The sequence below is a fragment of the Scyliorhinus canicula genome, chromosome 3 (assembly GCF_902713615.1).
Source record: "Scyliorhinus canicula chromosome 3, sScyCan1.1, whole genome shotgun sequence".
Taxonomy (NCBI): domain Eukaryota; kingdom Metazoa; phylum Chordata; class Chondrichthyes; order Carcharhiniformes; family Scyliorhinidae; genus Scyliorhinus; species Scyliorhinus canicula.
This window is the reverse complement of record NC_052148.1, coordinates 158,148,712-158,173,685: the sequence shown is the minus strand read 5'-3', so window position 1 is coordinate 158,173,685 and position 24,974 is coordinate 158,148,712. Positions and strand designations below refer to the sequence as shown.

Sequence of the window (24,974 nt, the reverse complement as noted above, 5' to 3'; positions counted from 1 at the left end):
TGGACTGTGGGAGGAAACCAGAGCACCCGGAGGAAACCGACGCACACACGGGGAGGATGTGCAGAATCCACACAGACAGTAACCCAAGCCAGAATCGAACCTGGGACCCTGGAGCTGTGAAGCCATTGTGCTATCCACAATGCTACCGTGCTGCCCTATACTAGTCTGTACTATACTTGATGAGCTCTTGTGCTTCTGAGAGGCAGCATCCAGAATGAGCGGGAAAAGTGATGCCCTCTGCCTTTATAGTGCGTGTGTTCTAACTGGTGATTGGCTGCGGTGTTTGTGCATGTTGATTGGTCCTAGTGTATGTCCATCAGTATGTGTCTGCACCATGATATACTGGTGTATATTATGACAAAAACATGGTAATATTGTACACACCCTCCCACGGCGCTTCTTACCACGGGAGTTCAACCCATGACATGGCACAGTGGTTAGCACTGCTGTGTCACAGCTCCTGGGTCCCGGCTCAATTCCGGCCTCGGGTCACTATCTGTGTGGAGTTTGCACTTTCTCTCCGTGTCTGCGCGAGTTTACTCCGAGTGCTCCGGTTTCCTCCCACAGTCCAAAGATGTTCAGGTTAGGTGGATTGGCAATGCCATGATTGGCCCTTAGTGTCCAAAAGGGTTGGGTGGGGTTATTGGGTTACGGGGATAGGGTAGAGGTGTGGGCTTGGGAAAGGGGGCTCTTTTTAAGGGCCGGTACAGGCTCGATTGGCTGAATGGTCTCCTTCTACACTAAATTCTATGAGACGAGACACATCACAGCCTCCTCATCTCAGATACCAAACTCATCTGCACCCATGCAGGAACCAATCATGGATTCTTTATACACATTCTTGCAAAGGAAACAAAGCAAAGAAACTACGCAAAAACCCCAGTTCTAAAGGGGAGTTATAAATATCTGCCACACTCTGCAACTTTTTTTTTTTAATGATATTTTATCCCAAATACATTCAACAAAATAACACGAGCTTAACATCCAATCAAAGTACACAGTTTGCACATTTTTCTCCTTTGAATACCGCGCCCCTCTCCCCCCCCCCCCCCCCCCCCCCCCCCCACTCCCCGCAGCAGCTACTCAAATATAGCCATGAACGGCCTCCGCCGTACCTCAAAGCCTCTCTCTCACCACCTGAAGGCAAATCTGATTTTTTCCAACCTGAGAAATTCATACAGATCCGCAGCCAAATATCCGTCCCTGGGCAATTAGAGAGGTGAAGGCCACAACATTGTCCCCCTTCCCCTCCAGCAGCTCCGGCACATGTGCCACCCCAAAGATCGCCGCCACAGGGTCCGGCTTCACCTCAACCCCAACAATCCTCGAAAGAGTCCCGAACACCACTTCCCAAACGTTCTCCAACTATTCACAGCCTCAGAACATCTGAGCATGATTCGCCCGCCCCCTCCCATACTGCACACACACGTCTGCTACTGCCGGGGAAAAAACACTCATCTGAACCCGAGTCATGGGGACCACATTAAATTGTATCAAACCAATTCTTGCGCCTCATGGGAAGGTTGAGATCACTCGCTGCATTACCTCATATCAAATTTCCCATCCTATCTCCCTCCTAACTCATCCTCCCATTTTAGCTTGATCCTTTTCACTAATGTCTTGCCCTGCTCTCCCAACCACCCATATATATCCCCAGTCCTGCCCATCCACCTTCTGAAAAAAGGCCTTGGGAGAAAAGTCGGGAGGGACTGAAACACAAACAGGAACCTTGGAAGCACATTCACTTCACCACCTGCACCCTCCCCGCTACTGTCAGATGCAGCGTATCCCACCTTTTAAAGTCCTCCTTGATCGCCTCCACCAACCCCGTCCAGTTCCACCTATGCATTGTGGCCCACGTACCAAAACGGCTCCCTTGACAGAGAACCCAGGCTCTCTCCCTGCCCACAGCATTCACCAGAAACACCTCACTTTTCCCTACATTCAATTTATAACCTGAAAAAGACCCAAACATCCCCAGTAGGCCCATGATTCTGCCCATGCTTTCCAACACAAATAGGTCACCGGCGTGCAACGACACCTGCTACTCCCTACCAACCCCCCTCTCACAATCCCCCGCCACTCAACCGAGGCCTGAAGAGCCATCACCAAGGACTCAATCATCAACGCAAACAACAGCAGCAACAGCGGGCACCCCTACCTTGTCCCCCTATACAGCCCAAAATACCCAGGTTTTTCTCATTTGTTCGCACAATTGCCATGGGAGACGCATACAACAACTGAACCGACACCACAAACCTCAGCCCAAACCCAAACCTCCCCAGAATCTCAAGCAGATACTTCCACTCTACCCTGTCAAAGGCCTTCTCGCATCCATGGGCACGATCATCACCGGCACTCACTCCCCTGACAGGTTTAATTACATTCAGTAACCTCCTAAAATTCAGTAACCTTCTAATTTTACGAGAGAGCCACCTCCCCTTCACAAAGCCCGTTTGGTCCCCCGAAACCACCTCCGGCACACACCCGTCCAACCTTCTCACCAGTACCTTTGCCAGGACTTTCACATCCGTATTTAGCAGCAGGATAAGCCTATAGACCCACACTCCAATGGGACCTTCCCCTTTTTCAGCGAAATCGCGCCTGCTCCAACGTAGCCAGCAACACCCCTTTTTTCACTGCTTCACTAAACAGGCCCAAAATGTGGGGAGGGCAACTCCATCACGAACTGCTTATAAAATTCCACTGGAAAGCCAACCTGCCCCGGCGTCTTCCCGACTACATCATGCCAAAACACTCCATCACCTCCTTTAGCCATAACGGCTCCTCCAGCGGCTACCTCTTCCCTCCTCCAGCTCCACGAAGTCCAGCCCATCCAGAAAACACGCCATATCCACCACCTCCCCCACCGACGCTGTACAGTCCCTCATCAAAGACCTTGAACACCTCATTTATCCTCTCCGGATCTGATACCAAATTCCACCGCGCCCCTCACACGCCCTCACCTGAAGACTTTCCCTCAAAGCTGCCTGTTGCTACAGCTGGGAGGCCAGCATGCGACTCGCATCTCTCCATATTCATACTGTAACCCCCCCCCACCTGCCATAGCTGACCCACCGGCCTACCCGTCGTCAACCGGTTACACTGCCCCTGCAATTTCTTTCTTTCCACCAACAACTCCTTCGTAAGGGCCACCAAATACTTCCTATCCACCTCCACTATCTTGTCCAATAGTGTCCGATGCTCCTCCCTACTTATCCTCTCTATGGGCCTTGAACAAAATAATTTCCCCACACTCCCAACCACCACTTTCAAGACTTGCCAAAATGTGGCTGCCGATGCCTCCCCATTCTGACAGAGCTCCATATAATTCTTAATCGCAACCGTCACCTTCCCACAGAACTCCTTGTCTGCCAAAAGCCTTTAATCCAACTTCCACCCAAGCCTCTGTGCCTGACCCAAATGAAGACTCGTGTCACGAAAGTGCAGAGCGTGGTCTGAAATCACTATTCCCACATACTCTGCACTTTCCACTCCAATCAGCAAGTCCCGGCTCACCACAAAAAAGTAAATCCTGGAATAAACCCTACGAGAAGAAAGAATACTCCCTCTCTCCTGGGTGCCCAAACCTCCACGGATCAATTACCCCCATCCTCTCACGCCATTCTCTCTTTTTTATAAAACTTTTCCAATTATGAGACAATTTTGTGTGGCCAATCCAGGCCACTCTGTCTGTACATCTTTGGATTGTGAGGGGTGAGACCCACGCAGACACAGGGAGAATATGACAACTCCACACAGTGATTTTCTTGCAGGATACTCATCTTTGGGTGAAAGATCAGATGAGGGTGAGGAAGGGGTGGGTGGGGCAAGTGTTTCATTCTGGGTTTGACTCAAAGTTATGGGGAGCTGCCATATTGTTGAACAAGAAAACGGGGTTTACGGGGGCCAAGGAAATGCTGAAACCTGAGGGGGGTGGTTGTGATAGTGAGTGAGGGGCTAGGGGCACCCCGGTGGTGTTGGTGAATGTGTATGCATCCAAATGGGATGATACCAGATTCATAAAGAGGCTATTGGGGGCGATCCCGGACTTGGGGTCTCACCAGCTGATTATGGTGAGGGTTTCAATTGTGTATTGGAGCTGAGGATAGATAGGGCAAGTCCCAAGTCGGTGGGGAGGTCAACAATGGCGTAACAGCAGAGCGGCATGGAGATGCAGTGGTTAGCATTGCTGCCTCACGCCGAGGTCCCGGGCTCGATCCCGGCCCCGGGTCACTGTCCCTGTGGAGTTTGCACATTCTTCCCACATCTGCATGGATCTCACCGCGACAACCCAAATATCTGCAGTGTAGGTGGATTGGCCACGCTAAATTGCCCCTTAATTGAAAATTAATTATTTTTTAAATTCCTTTCAGGAGAAAAGACAACAATAAATAATCAACAACATAATCACAAGGGAGTAATGTCCAGGATTTTTAAAGAATTGCAGGATAATGACTTGATCTATGTTGCCCGAGGAGGCCAATGCCAAGACAGGATCAATGAACGCTCCTCCGGGCTCTCAAGGATTCCAACAAACGAAGCACCTTCACTTCCACCATGCCACTGCTCTGATACCCAAGCAACCCACAGCCTCGGCCCCACCGGGGAGGGAGGTTGGATGACTTGACCTGCTCGTCCACCTCAAACCTCAATGAGCATCGAGGATAGGATAATATAAAGCCAGTAATCGGGGGACCAACTGACCCTCGACCTCAAAGATCAGATACTCTGTCAAACCTCCCTGTACACCCCGCCTCCAAATGAAGATTAACAAAGCAAGGCAGCCAATCTTCAAACTCAATCGGGAACTCACCCCCCACTTCTCGCCAGGAATCATGCTCACAGACGCACCTTGTCTGACTCCTACCTCCCAAACCGGTCAGGATAAATAATACGCCAGACAGCAGGATCTCAAAGTCTCGAAGGCGGGCCCTTACCAGGGAAAGTGCTCTTCCAAATGAAACAACTCATGCACCTCCACCATTCTCCCAAGGACACCTTGCAAATCTCCAAAGTGAGCTTCAAAGACCTGCACCATAGAGCCGGGGTCTTCATGCAAGAACATTCTCAATGGCGGCCATCATGCATACAACACTGTCACAGTGAAAGCCCACTCACCAGCAACAACGCCATTGCAAGCTGAGCCCCACTCCAGTCCACTCTGACTGCCACAGTCAAACAAAGATTTTCCACAATTTATCTCAGCTCTTCTTCGCAAAACACCAATCAGGGTCCTCTAGGGAGTTAGCAAATGACATATATCCCAAGAAAAGATAAATATAAAATTTGTACTGTGTCCAGTGGGGTCCCGCAAATATCAGTGTTGGGGCCCTTTCTGTTTGCGGTTTGTATAAATTACTTGGACATGAATGTAGAAGTGTTAATCAGTAAGTTCACGAATGAGACGAAAATTGGTGGGGTGGTAAATAGTGAGGAGGATAGCCTTAGGTTAAAAGAGGATATTGAGAGGCTGGTCAGATGGGCTGATCAGTGGCAAATGGAATTCAATCAGGCTAAATGTGAGGTGATGCACTTGGGCAAGACAAACAAGGCAAGAGAATTCATGATAAACTGCATGACCCTGGAAGGCAAGGAGGGTCAGAGAGTGTGCATGTACACCAGTCCCTGAAAGTGGCAGGGTAGGTAGATATCGTGGTTAAGGCGGCATATGGTATACTTGCCTTTTTTAGCCAAGGCCTGGAGTTTAAGAACAAAGAGGTTATGCTGGAACTGTATAAAACATTGGTTAGGCCACAGCGAGAGTATTGTTTGCAGTTCTGGAATCCACATTGTAGACGGGATGTGATAGCACTGGAAAGGGGGCTGAGGATATTTACCAGGATGTTGCCTGGGCTGGAGAGTTTTAGCTATGAAGATAGAATGGATAGATTGGGGTTGTTTTCCTTGGAAACTGAGGTGGGACATGATTGAGATGTATAAAATTATGAGGGGCATAGATTAGAGTAGACAGGAAGAAACTTTTCTCCTTGGTGGAGGGATCAGTAAGCAGGGGGCATAGATTTAAGGTAAGGGGCAGGAGGTTTAATGGGGATGTGAGAAAACATTTGTTTACCCAGAGGGTGGTGGGAGTCTGTAACTCGCTGCCTGAAAGGGTGGTGGAGGCAGAGACCCTCATAACATTTAAGAGATATTTAGATGTGCACTTCCGATGCCACAAGGCATACAAAGCTATGGGCCAAGTGCTGGAAAATGGAATTAGAATGGTTAGGTGGTTGCTTTTGAACAGCACAGACACGGTGGGCAGGGCCTTTTCTGTGCTGTAGACCTCTGTCTGACTCTAGAACATAAAGGATTACAAGATGAGCAGAGCCAGAGCCCATGGAAATGAAGCCACTCCTGCGCTCATATCATATAACCTCTAATTTGGTCTTCTTAAAGTTAAGAGAGCCATGAGAGCGGAAGAGGAAAACAGCTCAGGGAAACCCTGACTCTGAGAAACATATGTGGTGTCCAGTTTGACGAGTTACAGATAATCAACAATGTCCCACACACTGAATCTGATAGAGTAAATATTTAGCTTCATTGATTTATTTTGATTACTGAATCACATTTTCAGCATGCTCACATAATGAATATGATGCCATTTAAAAAGACATATGTTCTTGGAAAGAAAAAGCTGCCACTCTATTTCCTCTTCATTTCTTGATTCAAAAATAAATACCAGTACGACATGAATGGTAAATTTGATGAGACAAAGATAACAACTACTTCTCCCGCTGATTTAGAAATACAGAGTCTGCGATGGGAAAAATCTACTTAAAATCACCTGATTGCTATTAAAAGCCCTGATTTCCCCAGCCAAGCTGAATTGGTGCTGCTCATTTAATACAGCAACTGGAATAATAATTAAAACTGTTCCAAGTTTTGAAATGTTAAACAAAATCTTGGAGATTATAAACCTGTCTGTTTGACATCTACAGCAAGGGAATTCTAGACCACTTAACAGGAGTGAATTAAACAATTTGCAGTAACATAAATTTATGGTGAATAATTCACCAACAAATTTAAGAGTTTCTTGAATAATTGGTAAGCCACGCCAAGGCAGCGCTTGTTACATACCTTGAATTTTAAATAAATCATATTGAACGTCAATGATTTAATGTATAAAAGTTGTGAAATGGGTTCTAAATTACCCAATGCATCAGAGAGAGAGAGAGAGAGAAGAGATCACTAGTAATACGTTTTGGACAGTTGATCCTTGTAGAGTATCTTATAAATCAGTTCCATGATTTCTGGTACTATTTGTAAATGATCCTAATTAACATTGTACAGTAGAGTTAAATCTGAGGATAATAACAAGCCGTTTCGGAAAACTTGATAATTTGGGGAAAGACAACATTTATTTAAGTGAGCAATTACTCAAAATGAAATTTAGTGCATCATAAGAAAGATGGTGTACTGTAAATGAGTACTCTTTCCCATAATGCACTGTCGTGTCCTCATTGTCCGTGGGTTGCTAATCACAATCTATGCCATGATATCACTTCGGGATAAATTGGGGAGGTAGGCCCCAAAACAACCTAAGTCAGTATGGGCATTGAACTTACACCCTTGGCATTATGCTCCATCACACACAGTAGACATCATCCAACAGAACTAACCAGTTCTGTGCTCTACAGGCTGTTCTCAAGGGCAGAAACTAAAGGAACTTCAACTCCCGTTGAAAGGCTGTCAGTTCGATGATCGGCTCTTAAGTTTGCCTGAATCATGCTGGTTTTCCAATGCAAGGAGCTGTTCACAATCAAATGTTGCAGACTGGCACATTCCAAGGTCCATGACTATGCAGAGGTGGATACACTTAAAGCTCAGGGCAGATGCTGCAAAGACTCAATGGGGAAAGGTTGCACTGGTCTACGACCCTCATACCAAAGTATGCTGAGATGCCGCAAATGTGTGTAAAAGTCCTCGGACTGTATGTTTGACACGAAGCATATAACTTGTGTCATGAAGAGCAGATTACAGCCACAAATTACTTACAGGAAGACTTGGGTTTTTGCATCTCGAGACGGTCAAATACACCGTGAGGGGGTCAATTGAAGGGTTCTACCGGAGATGGCAGCTGTTTATACTGTACTTCAGAGAATTGGATTGGATTTGTTGGGTGTAGTGTTAATGAGGTCAGTCCATAAGAGGGCCATTTAGGAGTCTGGTGACAGTGGGGAAGAACCTGTTTTTGAGTCTGTTCGTGCATGTTCTCAGACTTCTGTATCTCCTGCCCGATGGAAGAAGTTGGAAGAGTGAATAAGCCGGGTGGGAGGGGTCTTTAATTATGCTGCCCGCTTTCCCCAGGCAGCGGGGGGTGTAGATGGAGTCAATGAATGGGAGGCAGGTTTGTGTGATGGACTGGGCGGTGTTCACAACTCTCTGAAGTTTCTTGCGGTCCTGGGCCGAGCAGTTGCCATACCAGGCTGAGTTGCCATACCAGGCTGATCGGACAATGTTAGCTGTTTTGGGGGGCCGATGAGTAGCTGGGAGAAGTTTCTTTTCTATTTTGTTTTTGTTGTTTCATGAGTTGCAAGGTTGTTGGGGGGGGGGGGGGGGGGGGGGGGGGGGGTGATTTTGTATGGTGTTGGTGTTTCGTTAAACGTGTTTTGTTAAATGTATTTATTTGTATGTTTTGTAATTTTGTATAAAATGTTAAAAATTTTATTAAAACACTTCCAAAAAAAAGGAAGACTTGTGTTTTTTAAAAGAAGTAAAAGCTAAGGCACTGAGCAAAAAATTACCACGTTTCTGGATAATCCCTATGTGGATTACAGTGACCACCCGATCCTGAGAAGGTGTCATGGCCTTCCTCAAACAGAGATACTTTAAAAGGAATAGAAAAGATGCACATGACCAAACATTAATCTCCTCTGGTTGGAGAGACAAAATACGGATTTGTATATCTCAGCAGTCAAAAGCCCACCTCGTGTTGATTTATATCTCCAGAATGTGCAAACAGTCTGGGATGAAAGAATATGGTTTCTGGATGCAAGTCATAATTTATTTCCTTCCAGAATACACAGGAAAAATTGGTTCACAATTTGGTGTTCTGGGGTTGGTGGTGTGTGAGAGCAAGCAGAAAGCCAGTCACCACCCCTTCAGCTTGCAGGTGATGATCACTCCTCTAGAACATAGAACAGTACAGCACAGAACAGGCCCTTCGGCCCTCGATGTTGTGCCGAGAAACTATCACCCTACTCAAACCCACGTATCCACCCTATACCCGTAACCCAACAACCACCCCCCTTAACCTTACTTATTAGGACACTACGGGCAATTTAGCATGGACAATCCACCTAACCCACACATCTTTGGACTGTGGGAGGAAACCGGAGTACCCGGAGGAAACCCACGCACACACGGGGAGGACGTGCAGACTCCACACAGACAGTGACCCAGCCGGGAATCGAACCTGGGACCCTGAAGCTGTGAAGCATTTATGCTAACCACCATGCTACCGTGCTGCTCTCTCTTTCTCTGCTGTTGGAGGCAAAGCGCTGCAGAAGCCACCTTTCAAAGAAAATCAGAGAGCCTCTTCAACTACCCCATCAAAATAGGGCAGCACAGTAGCATTGTGGATAGCACAATCGCTTCACAGCTCCAGGGTCCCCGGTTCGATTCCGGCTTGGGTCACTGTCTGTGCGGAGTCTGCACATCCTCCCCGTGTGTGCGTGGGTTTCCTCCGTGTGCTCCGGTTTCCTCCCACAGTCCAATGATGTGCGGGTTAGGTGGATTGGCCATGATAAATTGCCCGTAGTGTCCAAAATTGCCTTTAGTGTTGGGTGGGGTTACTGAGTTATGGGGTGGAGGTGTTGACCTTGGGTAGGGTGCTCTTTCCAAGAGCCGGTGCAGACTCGATGGGCCGAATGGCCTCCTTCTGCACTGTAAATTCTATGTAATTCTATGTAAAAACCAAGTATCTCCAACTAACTCTGAACCTGCCAAAATCAGCTCTACCAGAATCACCCAATTTATCGGCTGCAACATACTACCATTCTCACTTCATGGGCAAGCCAAGTACAGGCTTGTATATTTTTGAATATTAATTTGGACTCGTAACTTCTCATTTCTGACCGGTATGTATGAGTGCCACGTTTTTCATTATTCTTCTTGGGTTTTAGTTTCTTTGATGGAAGGAAGCCTGGTTAAATTGGCTCCTTATAAAAACATATACATTTGGACTGGAAAAGGTATCTAAAAGGGAAGGGATGGATCCTTTTTAAATTAACCTTGAAGTGACCAACCAAGGGGGTTGAATAAAGAAGGGAAGCCAGCTCATCCCTCCTCACCCAGACCATAACAAAATTGGGAATTAACAAATTAACAATCTCATCCAGGGACCATCAGAATACCCTTAATTGGATGTGTAATGAGGCCACACAGAGGGTCACGTAATGTATTGAAAGACACTGAACTATATTGCACTTTAGGTTATGTAAAATTTGTTTGCATTGGCCAAAATTTTGTTTGCACACCATACGGTCTGGTTAAACAGATAATTACATCAATAACAATGATATTACAATTTACCTACAAGAAACTTGGCATGATCAGACTCCAGACTGAAACATAATAATTTTAGAAACAAACTGTAAACATAAAATATTTTCTTCCCAAAATAAAGAAATGTTGTGTAAGTCAGTCAGTCTGCAAAAGAAATGCCTTTTTGAAACCCTGCATTGTAATTTGCAGTTTGTTCTCCAATTTATTTCTGAAATGAACCCACAAGGATAAAGTGTGAATGTATTCTGTGCTGACATGGAATCTGGATTTTGCTCAAAACCATCTGTAACCATATCCATAGTAACTATTATTTCTTTTATTTCCTTTCCTTCAAGCATAAGTGCTGCTTTACACAAAAAAAATTCAAACACTGGTAATAAGCAAAATTGGTCCAGATTTTGCATTCAGCAGCAGGCACTGTTGACCTCAGTGATGCTGTGGCATGTATTTCCTCTATTACTGTGCCATTTAATTCTGGCACCACTGATAGGGATCTCTGATACTGATGAACAGTGATGTCATCAAGCGGACTGAGCACCCAATTAGACTGAAGTATCCTCACAAACAGCAAACCAGGAAGCTAAAAGCACTGATTATATTTCATTTTTTAATCATTTTACAACAAGGGGTGAAATAAAGATTGAGGTGTATACCGAAGATTAAAGGAGAATCTGGAATATCTAAACAAACTGTAAACAAGAGAGAGAATATGTAGGTTTATCATGGAATGGAGGGAATGACATATTAGATTCTAAAATTAGTTTCCAGGGTGAGAGAGGTTATTCACAGTAATTATGACTGAGTATGCCACTAAAGGATGATGAAAGAGACAGAAAGTAAGATTAAACAAAAGAAGGGCGTGTATGACAGATGTCAGGTTGATAATACAAATCCAAACCCAGCTGAACATAAAAAGTTCAGAAGGAAAGTGAACAAAATAAGAGAAGCAAAAAGAGGATGAGAAGAGACTGAAAGCGAACATAAAGGGAACCCAAAATAATCTTATTGGCACATAAATAGTAAAAGAGTGGTAAAAAAAAAAAGGGGTGGAACCTATGAAGCAGAGAGCACAGCTAAGGAACCAAATGACTACTTACATCTGTTTTTACCAAGGAAGATTACCAAGGAATGAGTGAGGAGTTTGTTAAGACACTGGATGGCTAAAAATTACAAAGAAGACGTCACAGAAAGGCTCTGCAGGTTGAAAAATCACCAGGTCCCCATCAGATGTTTCCGATGACACTGACGGAATAAGAGTGGAAATTGGAGAAAATGTTCCAATCTTGGCAACAATTTTCTAATCTTCCTTGGACATAAGGGGCCAGTGGACAGAAAAATTGTTCAGAAAGGGGTATAAGGATAAGCCCAGGAACTACAGACTAGTCTGTTTAACTGCATAGGGAGAAAGGTTTATAGAAATGGTTATATAGGTCAAAATTTGGTTATATAGGTCAAAATTAATAGTCACCTGGTCAAGGCAAATCATGTTCAACTGACTTGCTGAATTATTTGATTAAGTACAAGTGAAGATCGAGAAGGCCAATGCAGTTGTGCTATGCATGGACTTGCAAAAGGCATTTGACAAATTCCACATGACAGGAACTGGACTTGGGTGTGAGTTAAGACATGGAATGGTAGGAAGTTTATAGAGGGCGAAATGTGAGAGACCAGCCAGGAATGTGTTGTAATAGTCAAGTCTAGGACATGAATTGGCAGATGAGCTGAGACAACAATGAAGTCAGACAATATTACAGACATTGAAGTAAATGGTCTAAGTGATGGTGCAAATTTCAGGTCAGAAGCTTAGCTCAGGTCTAAATCACATTTTCAAACAGACTGGCTTCAAAAATGATACAAAAATTGGGGGTTGGGAAATATTGAGGAGATAACAACCTAAGATAACAGGAGGGTATAGACGGTCAGATGGGCTGATCAGTGGTAAATGGAATTCAACTCTGATAAGTGAGGTGATGCACTTGGGCAGGACAAATAAGGCAAGGGAATACATGATAAACCGCAGGACCCTGGAAAACACTGAGGATCAGAGGGACCTCAGTCGGTCCCTTAAGGTAGTAGGGCAGGTGGATACAGTGGTTAAGAAGGCATATGGTGTACTTGCCTTTATTAGCTGATGCTTACAATTTAAGAGCAGGGAGGTTATGTTGGAACTGTACAAAACATTGGTTAGGTCACAGTTAGAATATTGTGTGCAGTTGTGGAATCCAAATTGTAGGAGGGATGTGATAGCACTGGAAATGGTGCAGAGGAGATTTAGGAGGATGTTGCCTGGGTTCAGAGTTTTTGCTATAACAAGAGAATGGATAGATTGGGTCATTTTCTTTGGAGCAGAGAAGACTGAGGGGTGACGTGACTGAGATGTAGAAACTGTCCCTTGGTGGTGGGATCAATGGCCGGGGGGGCATAGATTAATGGGCAGGAGGTTTAGAAGGGAAGTGAAGAAAACCTTTCTCACTCAGAGGGTGCTGGGAATTTGCTGCCTGAAAGAATGGTAGGCCGAGACCCTCATAACATTTAAGAAGTATTTAGATGTGCACTTCTGATGCCAAAGCATAGAGCTGGAAAATGGGATTAGAATACTTAGGTTGTTGTTTTTGACCAGCGCAGAAACAATGCACCGAAAGGCCTTTTCTGTGCTGGTCAACCTCTAGGACTCTTAATAGAGCATACATACATACATACAGTGCAGAAGGAGGCCATTCGGCCCATCGAGTCTACACCGACCCACTTAAGCCCTCACTTCAACTCTATCCCCTTAACCCAATAACCCCTCCGAACCTTTTTGAACACAAAGGGCAATATAGCATGGCCAATCCACCTAACCTGCACGTCTTTGGACTGTGGGAGGAAACCAGAGCACCCGGAGCAAAGCCATGCAGACACGGGGTGAACATGCAGACTCCGCACAGTGACCAGTAGGGAATCGAACCTGGGATCCTGGCGCTGTGAGGCCACAGTGCTAACTATTATACTACCGTACTGCCCTGTTATCAGGGAGAGGAACGGAGTCCATGGCCAGGCAACAGAGTTTGGAGCAGGGACCAAAAACAATGACGTCAGTCTTCCCAATATTTAATTGAGGGAAATATTGGACTCATCCAGTACTGAATTTTGGAGAAGCGATCTGATAATAAAACAGAGTCAAAAGAAGTAGTGGTGAGATAGAGTTGGGCATCGCCACTATACATATGAAAGCTAACACTGTGCTTTTGGATAATGCCACTGAGGGGCAGCATGTAGAAGAGAAATCAGAAGCCCAAGGATACACCCTTGGGGGCACCAGAGGTAATGACGTGGGAGCAAGAATAGAAGCCAATGCATGTATGATCCAGAAAATTAAAAGACATTCCCAAAACAATAACAGTTTCAACCATGTTATGTTTTGAAGTGGGAGCAATCAATAACTTTTGAAATAACAAAATAACTGCAGTTTAAGAAAAATAAATGTGGACTGCAAAATAATGTTATTGTGCAATGTTTTTGAAGTATGCTTATGGTAACTATTTTCCTACAGCAAGACCCAGAATTTTCAATCATTTTACAAGTTTGATGCACACTATCCTACATATCAAACCTTCCCAACAGTTAATCAGTTCTGAATAGTCAGTTACATCAATTCATAATAACTAATGCTGTTCTGTTTAAGTGTATGTTCAGTGATGTGATAACATGAAGAATGAGTATCAGTTAATCATGATTATTATTTTCAGTCCACACCATTTTCCTTGTCATGAACCATCGGACAAAAGCGCCAGCCTTCACTGTTTCATTATTGGTACAATAGCAGAAAAATCACATTCAAACTGGAAGATTGAAACCAGCAGTACAATTGCAAAACTCATCACGCCAGGTAAATTATGAATTTGACTTTGGTCAATCAGCACAATCTCAATATATGAGCAACAGGTGTGTCTTAAACGCACACATTTCAAATCTGCAAATAATTTTTTCAAAAATGACATTTAATCAGTCAATATTTCCCATAAGATTTCCTTGGAAAAAATGAGTTATGCAGAATAGACATGTTTCCATATCAAAATTTTAGCTTGCATTAATATTGCAACTTTAACATCATGTTCCTGCTTAGCACTAAGATTCAAAAAGTGTTGTTTTAGTGGCCAGCTCAGTATCTGATGTGAGGAGATGCATCAAATTTACAAAGCTCCAATCCGACAATAATGTGAGCGATTTTTAACCGCCCTCTGGAGTCACCTAGTAAGTCATTCCATTATATCAAACTACTATCAGAACAGATCAAATAGAAGGCCCACTGTCAAATTCTCAAGGCAACTTGGTACAGACAATAAGCGCACAAGTTTCCAACAATGGCCACAATCCTGGAGTGAAAAGAAAATGCTACAACCACAAAGGAGAGTCCAGAACAAAATTAGCATCACCCAGACTGTTGGGTACCAATTGGAATCAACAATTGGAACAGACGTCTCTAGTACTTTATTGCCAGGAATGTGAATATTTTCTTCAATAGCTGCTCCATAACAAAAAGTGTGCTTGTTCTTGAGGTTGAGATCCCCTATCCATATCTGGGTAGCAGGATGATCCATGCCCCTGGGTTACATGCCTTTCTTCTGGCACAATCTCAAGTCAAAGGAGTCTTCTTCCCTTAACTTATTTTCCATGTTTCCCCCCTCCTTTGTTATTCTGCAGTACACCTCCTCTAGACTCATCCATTGTTTCAATACTTCGCTCATTATTGCCCCTTGCACCAGCAGTACCTCCATCATATGATTCCCCCCATTCTCCACCCAATCACAGATGACCTTTTGTTCTTCCCCGACTCCTTTCCCAGGCTCCATGCACTTGCCGAAATCTCTTAAGAGCTGGTAGTTCTGATGAAAGATCATCAATATGAAAAGTTTGGGATAATTTTAAACCCAAAAATACGTGGGTTTTGGTTAAATGAGAGGTTAAACTTTCAAATCAGATCCCAATCCACCTATTTTTCATTTTAGTGGAGGTGGGACAGAATGATGACAATTTTTTAAAAATTCAATTAGAGGATGTGGCCGTCGCTGGTTAGAACAGCATTTATGCCCATCCCAAGTTTCCCTTCAGAAGGTGGTGGTGATTAGTTGCCTTCTTGAATCGCTGCAGTCACTGAGGTGTAGGTATACTCAGTGCTGTTAAGGATGGAGTTCCAGCATTTTGACCCAGTGACAGTGAAGAAACAGTGATATATTTTCAAGTCAGGATCATAGAATCCCTACAGGTCAGAAGGAGACCATTCAGCCCACCGAGTCTGTACAGCCCCTCCGAAAAAGCACCCTAGGTAGGCCCTATCCCCATAACCCCACCTAACCTTTTGGACATTAAGGGACAATTTAGCATGGCCAATCCCCGTAACCGGCACATCTTTGGACTGCGAGGGGAAACTGGAGCCCCCGGAGGAAACGTATGCTGACGTGGGAGTTCATGCAAACTCAAAACAGAGTCACCCAAGGCTGTGATGCTGTGAGGCAGTGCTAACCACTGTGCCACCCCGATGATGAGTGACTTGGAAGGGGACCGCCAGGTGGTAGGGCTCCCAGATAACTGCTGCTCTTGTCTTTCTATTTTTTTTTTTTTTTAAATTTAGATTACCCAATTATTTTTTCTATTAAGGGGCAATTTAGCGTGGCCAATCCACCTACTCTGCACATTTTTGGGTTGTGGGGGTGAAACCCACGCAGACACGGGGAGAACGTGCAAACTCCACACGGACAGTGACCCAGAGCCGGGATCGAACCTGGGACCTCAGCGCCGTGAGGCGGTTGTGCTAACCACTAGGCCACCGTGCTGCCCGCTCTTGTCTTTCTAGATGGTGGTGGTTGTGGGTTTGGAAGGTGCCGCCTAATCCTTGGAAAGTTACTGCCGTGCATTTTGTCGATGGTACACATGGCTGCCACTGTTGGTTGGTGGTGGAGGGATTGTATGTTTGTGGAAGGGCTGGAAATCACGTAGGCTGCTTTGTCCTGGATGATGTTGTGCTTCTTTTTTTTAAAATTATTTTAAAGTACCCAGTTTTATTTTTCCCAATTAAGGGGCAATTTAGCATGGCCAATCCACCTACCTTGAACATCTTAGTGTTGTGAGGCAAGACACGCGCAGACACGGGTAGAATTTGAAAACTCTGCATGAACAGTCCAAAGACATGCAGGGTAGGTGGATTGGCTATGCTAAAATTGCCCTAAGTGTCCAAAAAGATTCGGAGGGGTTATTGAGATATGGGGATAGGGTGGAAGTGAGGGCTTAAGTGGATCGGTGCAGACTCGATGGGCCGAATGGCCTCCTTCTGCACTGTATGTTCTATGTAAACAGTGACCTGGGGCCGGGATCAAACCAGGGTCCTTGGCACCGTGAGGCATCAGTGATAACCACTGCACCACTGTGCCACCCTGGTGTTGAGCTTCTTGAGTGTTATTGGAGCTGCACTCATCCAAGCAAGTGGTGACTATGCTTTGTGCCTTGCAGATGGTCAACAGGCTTTTGGGAGAGAGGAAATTAGTTACTCCCTGTAGGATTCCTAGCCTTTGAAGTGCGTTGGTAGCCATAGTATTATTATGACTAGTCCAGTTCAGTTTCTGATCAATGATAACCCCCAGGATGTTGATTTTGATCTCCAGAGATGGTACAGCTATGAAATGAAAATGAAAATCGCTTATTGTCACGAGTAGGCTTCAATGAAGTTACTGTGAAAAGCCCCTAGTCGCCACATTCCGGCGCCTGTCCGGGGAGGCTGGTACGGGAGGCTTTAATGGTGACTGCACACCTCAATTTCAAGAACCGTTTTAATTTGAACTACTTTCAGCCAGGTTTCCCAAGCTTCCGAAAAAGGCTTTCAGATAAAGAATCTCAGAAGGGGAGAAAGCAAGAAAGACTGGACCCATAAGATTTACAGCACTGCTTGCGCCCCTGCCCCCCAAGCATAGCTACTGCTACATGTCTCCCCATCGCTCTCCACCCCACCCCCACGCTCTCCCATGGTGAGCTCTCACCCCACCACCACCACAACAATATCTCCCCCTGTAAAGCGCAATATTTTTCTTTTTCCCAATGCAACTTAGCTGCACCCTCGTGCTGCGGGTTTTCCCGGTAGTCTACCGGTCAGTCAGAAAAACCTGCACAAAGTCCAAGAAACCCATACTTGAGTCCTCAGTCGGATCGCCATTAACTCTTGTTTCTCACTCCACGGGTGCTGTCCAACCTGCTGACTGTTGCCAGCATTTTCGCTTTTGCTTTCAGATTTCCAGCATTTAGTAGTATTCTACTTTTGGTTAAAAAACAGCTTGGTGGCAGGTAGTTTTTTTTAAAAAAGTTAAACATCCCGGGGAGGTGGTTCTGTGCATTAAGGGTTGCTCTTATAGCTCTCTGCCCAAGTGGACTCACTTTATAGTAAGACTATAACTAAATCTGAAAAGGACAAAAACGGTCATATTTTTCTAAAGTGCCTCTAATAAGGAATTATCTAAAACAATTGAATAAAAAGACACACAAAGGTTGAATCCAATAAATGGAAACATTTAAAGTGAGCTCCGAAGTTTTAACTGGAGCTGCACTGCACTGGGCGCCGTTAAGTAATTGAAAACTTTACCTCCTCAGAAGGTGCGTGCACACCCCCAGCTACCCAGAAATTTAAAGAATGCATCAATTTAAACCGAATAACACCCTTTGCTGATATGAGTATTACTGATTGCAGAAATGCCCCTATTTTGCACACTGGCAGCTGCAGAGGGTTTGGAACTTTGTGTCGCTCAGAGAGCAGCTCGCTAGCTAGAGCTCCGGCTCATCCTCGCCCACCCCGGTCAGATAAATCACAGAGCCAGGCCGGGGATAAGCCTGGGTGTGGATTTCATCAGCTGACCGTGTGTGTGAGTGCTGCACGGCTGACCCCCGCAAGTTCCACTCAATCCCTGAGCTGACCCTCCGCCAGGCGGAGGCTGTATCAGATTCGCACCTTTAGCAACGGCTGCAGTTCACCGAGAATCGGTCACCTCCTTCCTCCGCCGTCTCTGTTTTTACCTTTGCTCCTTCTCCTGCCTGGGCCTTTCCTCACTGAAAGTCTCGGATCGATCACCTGGCGGCCGGGGAACAGTTGAGTGACAGAGCGGCCGGGGGCGCGCCAGAGAGGAGAGGCAGGGGTATCCAGGGCAAGCGCGCACTCATGGCAAATATACAGACCGCAATTGCAGGTTAGTGCTCAACGTGTGCACATCCAACCGCCCACTGTCCCCTATTTCAGAGGACTGTCCCGCGTTTTAACTATTTGTCCCATGGGAAGTCTTTTGTCCCAGAATGACCCTCCAGGGTGCGTTTGAGTAACTGGGTTTCAGCGTGATTGCAAGTGAGTGAGCAGGGCAGATAATAATGTGACACAGCAAGGTAAGTTATATTTTTAGTTGACCGTGCTATTGTGGCCTCAACTCAATCCCTCTCAGTTTGAACCAATGGCCCCCTGCCCACAATCAGTGTCCCTTATTTCATAAGAGTGTGTCATCCTGATTGTCTGCCCCATCTCTGTCATTGTCTCTTATGTCCCCCACATCATTCTCTCATATCTTTGTTCTTGTCCCTTGCTCTGTTTTACCAGCTGTCTGTGTTTTCGGCTGTCTTTCTGCCTCTTTCTGACTTCTCTTTACCTAAATCTTTAAGGTGTTTGCCTTTTGTAATTTTTAAAATTCATTTACAGTATGTGGGAGCCGCTGGTTTAGCCTGTAATGATATGTATATAGGTATGCAAATGAAGGGTTAATTATTACATCTCAGCGTAATTCAAAGACTAGAGGGCAACACCATATCTCCGTATAAATATCACACCTCAGGGGATGCTATGTAGTTAGCAAAGGAGAGAAACTGATCAAAGCACGAGGAGTAATTTAGATTAGAGAGAGTTAACATGCGGATATCATTAGTGACTACTAGTTTATAGATTATTGCCAGGCAGATTCAACATCACTTTATTACTAGTTATAGCTCAGTAGCGTGTGCGAACTTCATTTAATTAATCATTACCTAATAAATTAGTTTTGATTCAATCTAAAGATTGGTGGTTACTTTGTCATCAACTCAACGGATCATTCTGGATCAAAAGACAAAGAACAACGACATATTACCATCAAAGGTCTTTTTTTAATAAATTTTGAGTACCCAATTATTTTTTTTCCAATTAAGGGGCAATTTAGCGTGGCCAATCCACCTGGCTGGCACATCTTTGGGTTGTGGGGGTGAAACGCATGCAGACATGGGGAGAATGTGCAAACTCCACAGGGACAGTGATCCAGGGTTGGGATTCAAACCCACGTCCTCAGCACCACAGTCCCAGTGCTATCCATTGTGCCACATGCCACCCTATCACCACCAAAGGTAATATAACATGGTACCAGGTGGTGTACTGTAGCTAATTAGATAATTTAGTGAGGATCTAGTAAGAAACAACCAAGACACAATTCAAATTTCAAAGCACCAACCTGTTACTGCAGAACATCAATGAATCCAGGACTGATGGACAAAGCTCAAGCTCCATGACAACTCTGGATCATCGGTAAACTTGATGTAATTGGAGAGTGTTCAAGCAGCAGTTTCAATTGTATTTAGATGCTTCAGATTTAAAGTGTGTGATGCACATAATATAGCTCTGCTTCTAACTATAGCTGGTCCACATTCCATCAAAATCTATAACTCTTCAATTTGCGACGGATCAAGATAAAGCCAAATTTGAAGTAATCATTGCAAAGTTTGATCATTATTGTAAAATTCAGACAAATTAAACTTTAGAGCATTTTATTTTCAAAAGAAGAATGCAAAACAAAGGTGAATCAATTGATTGCTTTGTAATTGATCTCAGACTGCTGGCTCAATCTTGTAACTTCTCTGTATTGAATGATTCAATGATCAGGGATCAAATTGTCTTCTGTATAATTGATGAAAAGCTCAGAGAATGCTTGCTGAGACAGAAAGATCCCACGCTTGAAAATGCGATTGAAATGTGCCATTAACATCATTTATCAAAAAGTCAGTATAATTAATTTTATCTCCGTGAAAAGGGCGTGAAAACGAACCTCGAGTTAGAATGTGTTAAGGCAGTGTCGCAGATGAAGAAAATGCGCATTTCAGGTGGCAGCCATCTTGCGCACGTGCATTCTCAACCCACACATGAGCACTTTGTTAAAAGATGCAAAATGGACGAAGACCGATCTGCACATGCGCGAAGAGGTTTGGTGTATGATGACAGATACATAATGAAATGTGGAATGTGTGGAACCACCCACCCTCAAAGAAAATGCCCTGCTCGGGGAAAGATTTGCTCACAATGTGGCAAATACAACCACTTCGCTGCTCAGTGTAGATCCACTCGCACATTTAAATCTGCAAAGTCAAATTCAAAACAGATTAATGTTACAAGTGTGGATACAAAGGAAGAAAGTTTTGAAGAAAATTTTTCCGATGATTTAGATGCTTATTCTTTGGAAAGCTCGTTCTTTGTTGGCATCATTGAGAAGTAAGATAGAACCACAGAAGTCTCATCACCTCTCAAGATAGTCCACTACATCTACACCGATATGGAATGGAACACAGTATTACAAGTCAATAATTCTTCAATGTTAGATCTGAGCTTTGGTTAGTGTATCTTTCATGTCGCCTCACGATATACACCACTCGTCAGATTATGAAACAGAGCTTTGTGTATGGAGTAAATTGCTTTTATTCAGTTTGAATGAGATATCTCTTGATCAGTATTTTTCACTTGCAATACAGAGCCTCTTTAAAGTTCGTTTTGTCCAAGCAAATACAGAGTCCTGAGTTGTATTCAATACAAATCAAAGCTCTATTGGTTCTTCTAATTGAATACAGAATACAGAGTGGTGAAAATAGAATCAAAATAGCTGTTCAAAGCGACAGAGCAGAAAAGTAGCTTTTGAGATTAAAGTAAGTGATTCTAGAATGAATTAATCAAACCAGCATGTATACTTAAAAGATGACTACTGTCATTAATGTCTCTCCCCTTTCTAGCTGTGATTGGGTTAAAGTTCTTTCAAAGTTAATTCAATTCAATATGTATTTGTCCATCAAATTTTAACATGAGGTGATTTGCAATATGCCTTTCTTATGAATCTTATCGGTTGCTATGAAAACCGTTTCTGGGAGTGTTGCCCAAAATCTTTGACTTGGGCAAATCAGTCCTTGGTTTGTCTGTCTAGGTTTATATATTGATTATTCTCATGGAAAACAACCTCTCACTGTCTGAATGATATATCTCTTGATCAGTATGTAATATAACAATATATTACAAAAAGCCATTTTAAGTTTTGGGCCATTTATTCCGTTAATTAGTTATATACTAAGAAGGTAGATTCTTTACTAAAAAAGGCAGATTCAACAGTTCCCCCCCTTTTGATTAGTCGAAAGACGAATAGGATGAATCAAAAATGAAATAGAATCAAAGAAGGAAAGGAATAAATGCAATAGGACAGTGATACGCATAGAGAGAGAGAGACAGACATTCACATTGCCTTTAATGGTTCACTTATTTGAGAACAGCCTTCAACAATAGAGTGGGAAAAGCCTTGCAAGCATTACAAACAACTTAATAATTAAATAAAACAATCGAATGATAACATCGTAAAATATTAATACATTCATAATTGAACTTAATACAACATTGATTAAGGGACTTAGTAAAAATTGAAAAATTGCTTAAAACATTGATATACTGATTAAAAATTGATTACATGATTAAAATTGATTACATGATTACATAATTCAGTAATAAAAGGTTAATAATTATTATTTCATGTTGACAAATAAAATGATTATACAATAAAATAACTGAAGTTGAGTAATAATTGGTTGTGATTCAAAATTGATTATGAAATTCAGTAATAAAATTATTAATAAATGATTAATATGCAGTAAATAATAGTCCAACAAATACTTTCCACTCCGAAGTTATTGGGTGGTAGTGTACTGGGTGTGGACTGAACCACTTGAATCCTTTGGGCATTACGGGCTGCCGTGCATTGGCATGCACATCTGATGAGCATGATGATTTCATAAAGGATAAATCCAACAACGCAAAAGTGCTACCTAACCATCCAAAGAGCCAACCCCAAGTAGTGGAATCAGAAGGGTTTCAAGTTTCTAAACTTCGTTTTGGATGTGTATTGCCAATTCTTTGACTTGGTCTGAGTTATTTGGAAAAATATACCATTCAGCGGTTTCTGAAATATTAGAAGGAACGGGTATAAAAGGGATACCTCCCTCTGAGTGGGTAGGAATTGCAGTACACACTCAGCACCCGGAGATATTCAATTTTTGGGCATAACTGTGAGACATTTGAAGAAAGGTATTGTCATGTAACTGTTTAGTAAAGCCTGTTAAGCAGACCAGGCAACATAATTTTTTTTATTTTCTTTTTTATAAATTGAGAGTACCCCATTATAATTTGTTTTACAATTAAGGGGCAATTTAGCATGGCCAATCCACCTACCCTGCACATCTTTTGGTTGTGGGGATGAAACCCACGCAGACAGGGGGTGAATGTGCAAACTCCACATGGACAGTGACCCAGGGCCGGGATTCGAACCCAGGTCCTCAGCGCCGCAGTCCCAGTGCTTTCCACTGGGCCACCATGCTGCCCTTGAGGGAACTTAAAATTAATAATGTTGCAAACATTATAACTGATTATTATTATTCTGATGCCCGCACTTCATATGTGACGCGTTAATCCAGTGTTTCTTTCCTTGGAGTTTCACAGCAGACTGTGTAGTCAGCAGAATCTGATGAGGGCCTTCTCACTTAGCCCCGAGAGGTTATTTCTGTATTTTCTTGATGAACACTGCCTCGCCGGGAATGAGGCCATGTCCACCTTCAAGGGGTTCACCCCAGGCTGCGGAAACTTGTTGAGAAACAGAACTAACAGCACTTGTTAGATTTTGACAATAGCTAAGTAATTCATCACTCATTAAATTACAGTCTGCTTTTCGTAAGTCAATAGTTCCTGGCAGGGACATGGGTCTGCCTGTAATGATCTCAAATGGGCTTAGGCCTGTTGTTCTGTTTGGGGTTGCTCTGATACTGCACAGTACTAGGGGCAAAGCTTGAATCCAGTTCATGTCTTCTTGGGTATATTTGGACAGTCTTTCTTTTAAGGTCTGGTTTTTTGCGTTCCACTAGTCCTGATGATTCTGGATGATAAGGACAATGCAAATTCCAATTCTAATCAATGTACAGTAATCTGCACACCTCCTGACATACTGCACCCATAAAGTGGATTCCATTATCTGAATCAATGCTAGCGTGTTCTCCCCATCTGGGAATATAGTCTTTGCGTAGGATTTTGGCCATATGGATGGCTGTAGCCTTTCTGACTGGAGTAGCTTCTATCCATCGAGAACATGTATCTACTATCGCAAGGACCTCAGTGTATCTTTGGCATGGAGGAAGGGTGATGTAATCAATCTGTATGTTCTGAAATGGTCCTGCAGGGGCAGGAGATCTTAGCTGGGGCATTTTTGTGACAGGTCCTAAGTTGTTCTTTTGACATGTTACACAACGATCTGATATTAATTGTGCATGTTTATTGAATCCTTTGCCACACCAACTTTTGTGGAATCGATCCATCATCTGTTGAGGGGCCAGATGTCCCCATGAATGGATCTGTTGTGCCAGGAATGGCATCAGTGCCTGTGGTGCCGTTGGTTTATCAGTCTGAACTTGTCTCCAGATATCATCATCATACTCCTCAATACCTGAATCTAGCCATGACTATTTTTCTTGTTCTGTTGAGTTTTGTTGCATTTCACGCAGATCTTGTAATAACTTTTCCCTGGTTTTCTGTGGCTATGACTCATCTTTCATTCTCACTCCACAGTATAAATATTTCCCACTCTCTCTGTCTGTTAGCTTTGACAAAGAGTCATCGGACTCAAAACGTTAGCTCTTTTCTCTCCCTACAGAAGCTGCCAGACTTGCTGAGATTTTCCAGCATTTTCCCTTTCGTTTCAGATTCCAGCATCCACAGTAATTTGCTTTTACCCCCATTTGTAATAACTTGATCACTCCTAATTTGTAGATGTGTCTTGGTGATGCTGAAGGATGCCACTTAGAGGCAGCTTTCTTTGCTGCTTGATATGCAAAGGTATTGCCTTCAGCTTCCATAGTATCTTCTTGAGTATAAGCCTTACATTTGAGTAACGATAAAGCCATTGCTTCCAGAAGGTCTTGTACTTTCCAATTTCGTATAGGTGTCCCTGCTGTGGTAAGGTATCCTCTTTTCTTCCATAAATGACCAAAATCATGGGCTACTCCAAAAACATATCTGGGGTCCGTATGGATGTTTGCTGATTGATCTTTTGCCACATGACATGCTTCTGTTAGAGCCTTCAGTTCGGCATGTTGAACTGATGTTCCTTGGGGCAAACTTCCTTCCGCCATTACTTCATAGAGGCTGG

General features: G+C 43.7%; 1 protein-coding gene and 1 long non-coding RNA gene across 3 annotated transcripts in view; one reads left to right on the top strand and one right to left on the bottom strand.

The window, feature by feature from the left end:
- LOC119963054 (LIM domain-binding protein 2) overlaps positions 1–18,667 on the bottom strand; it is a 659,146-nt gene extending 640,479 nt beyond the window's left edge. Inside the window, exon 1 of one of the 2 annotated variants that reach the window (XM_038791570.1) lies at positions 18,547–18,667. The gene's annotated coding sequence lies outside the window, so the exon portion shown is untranslated. Of the gene's footprint in view, positions 1–18,481 lie in introns of both variants that reach the window. The other variant, XM_038791569.1, reaches the window with a different exon arrangement.
- Positions 18,555–24,974, top strand: part of LOC119963056 — a 39,025-nt gene continuing 32,605 nt past the window's right edge. Inside the window, exon 1 of the long non-coding RNA XR_005460019.1 lies at positions 18,555–18,716. This is a non-coding gene — a long non-coding RNA (uncharacterized LOC119963056). The remainder of the gene's footprint in view (positions 18,717–24,974) is intronic.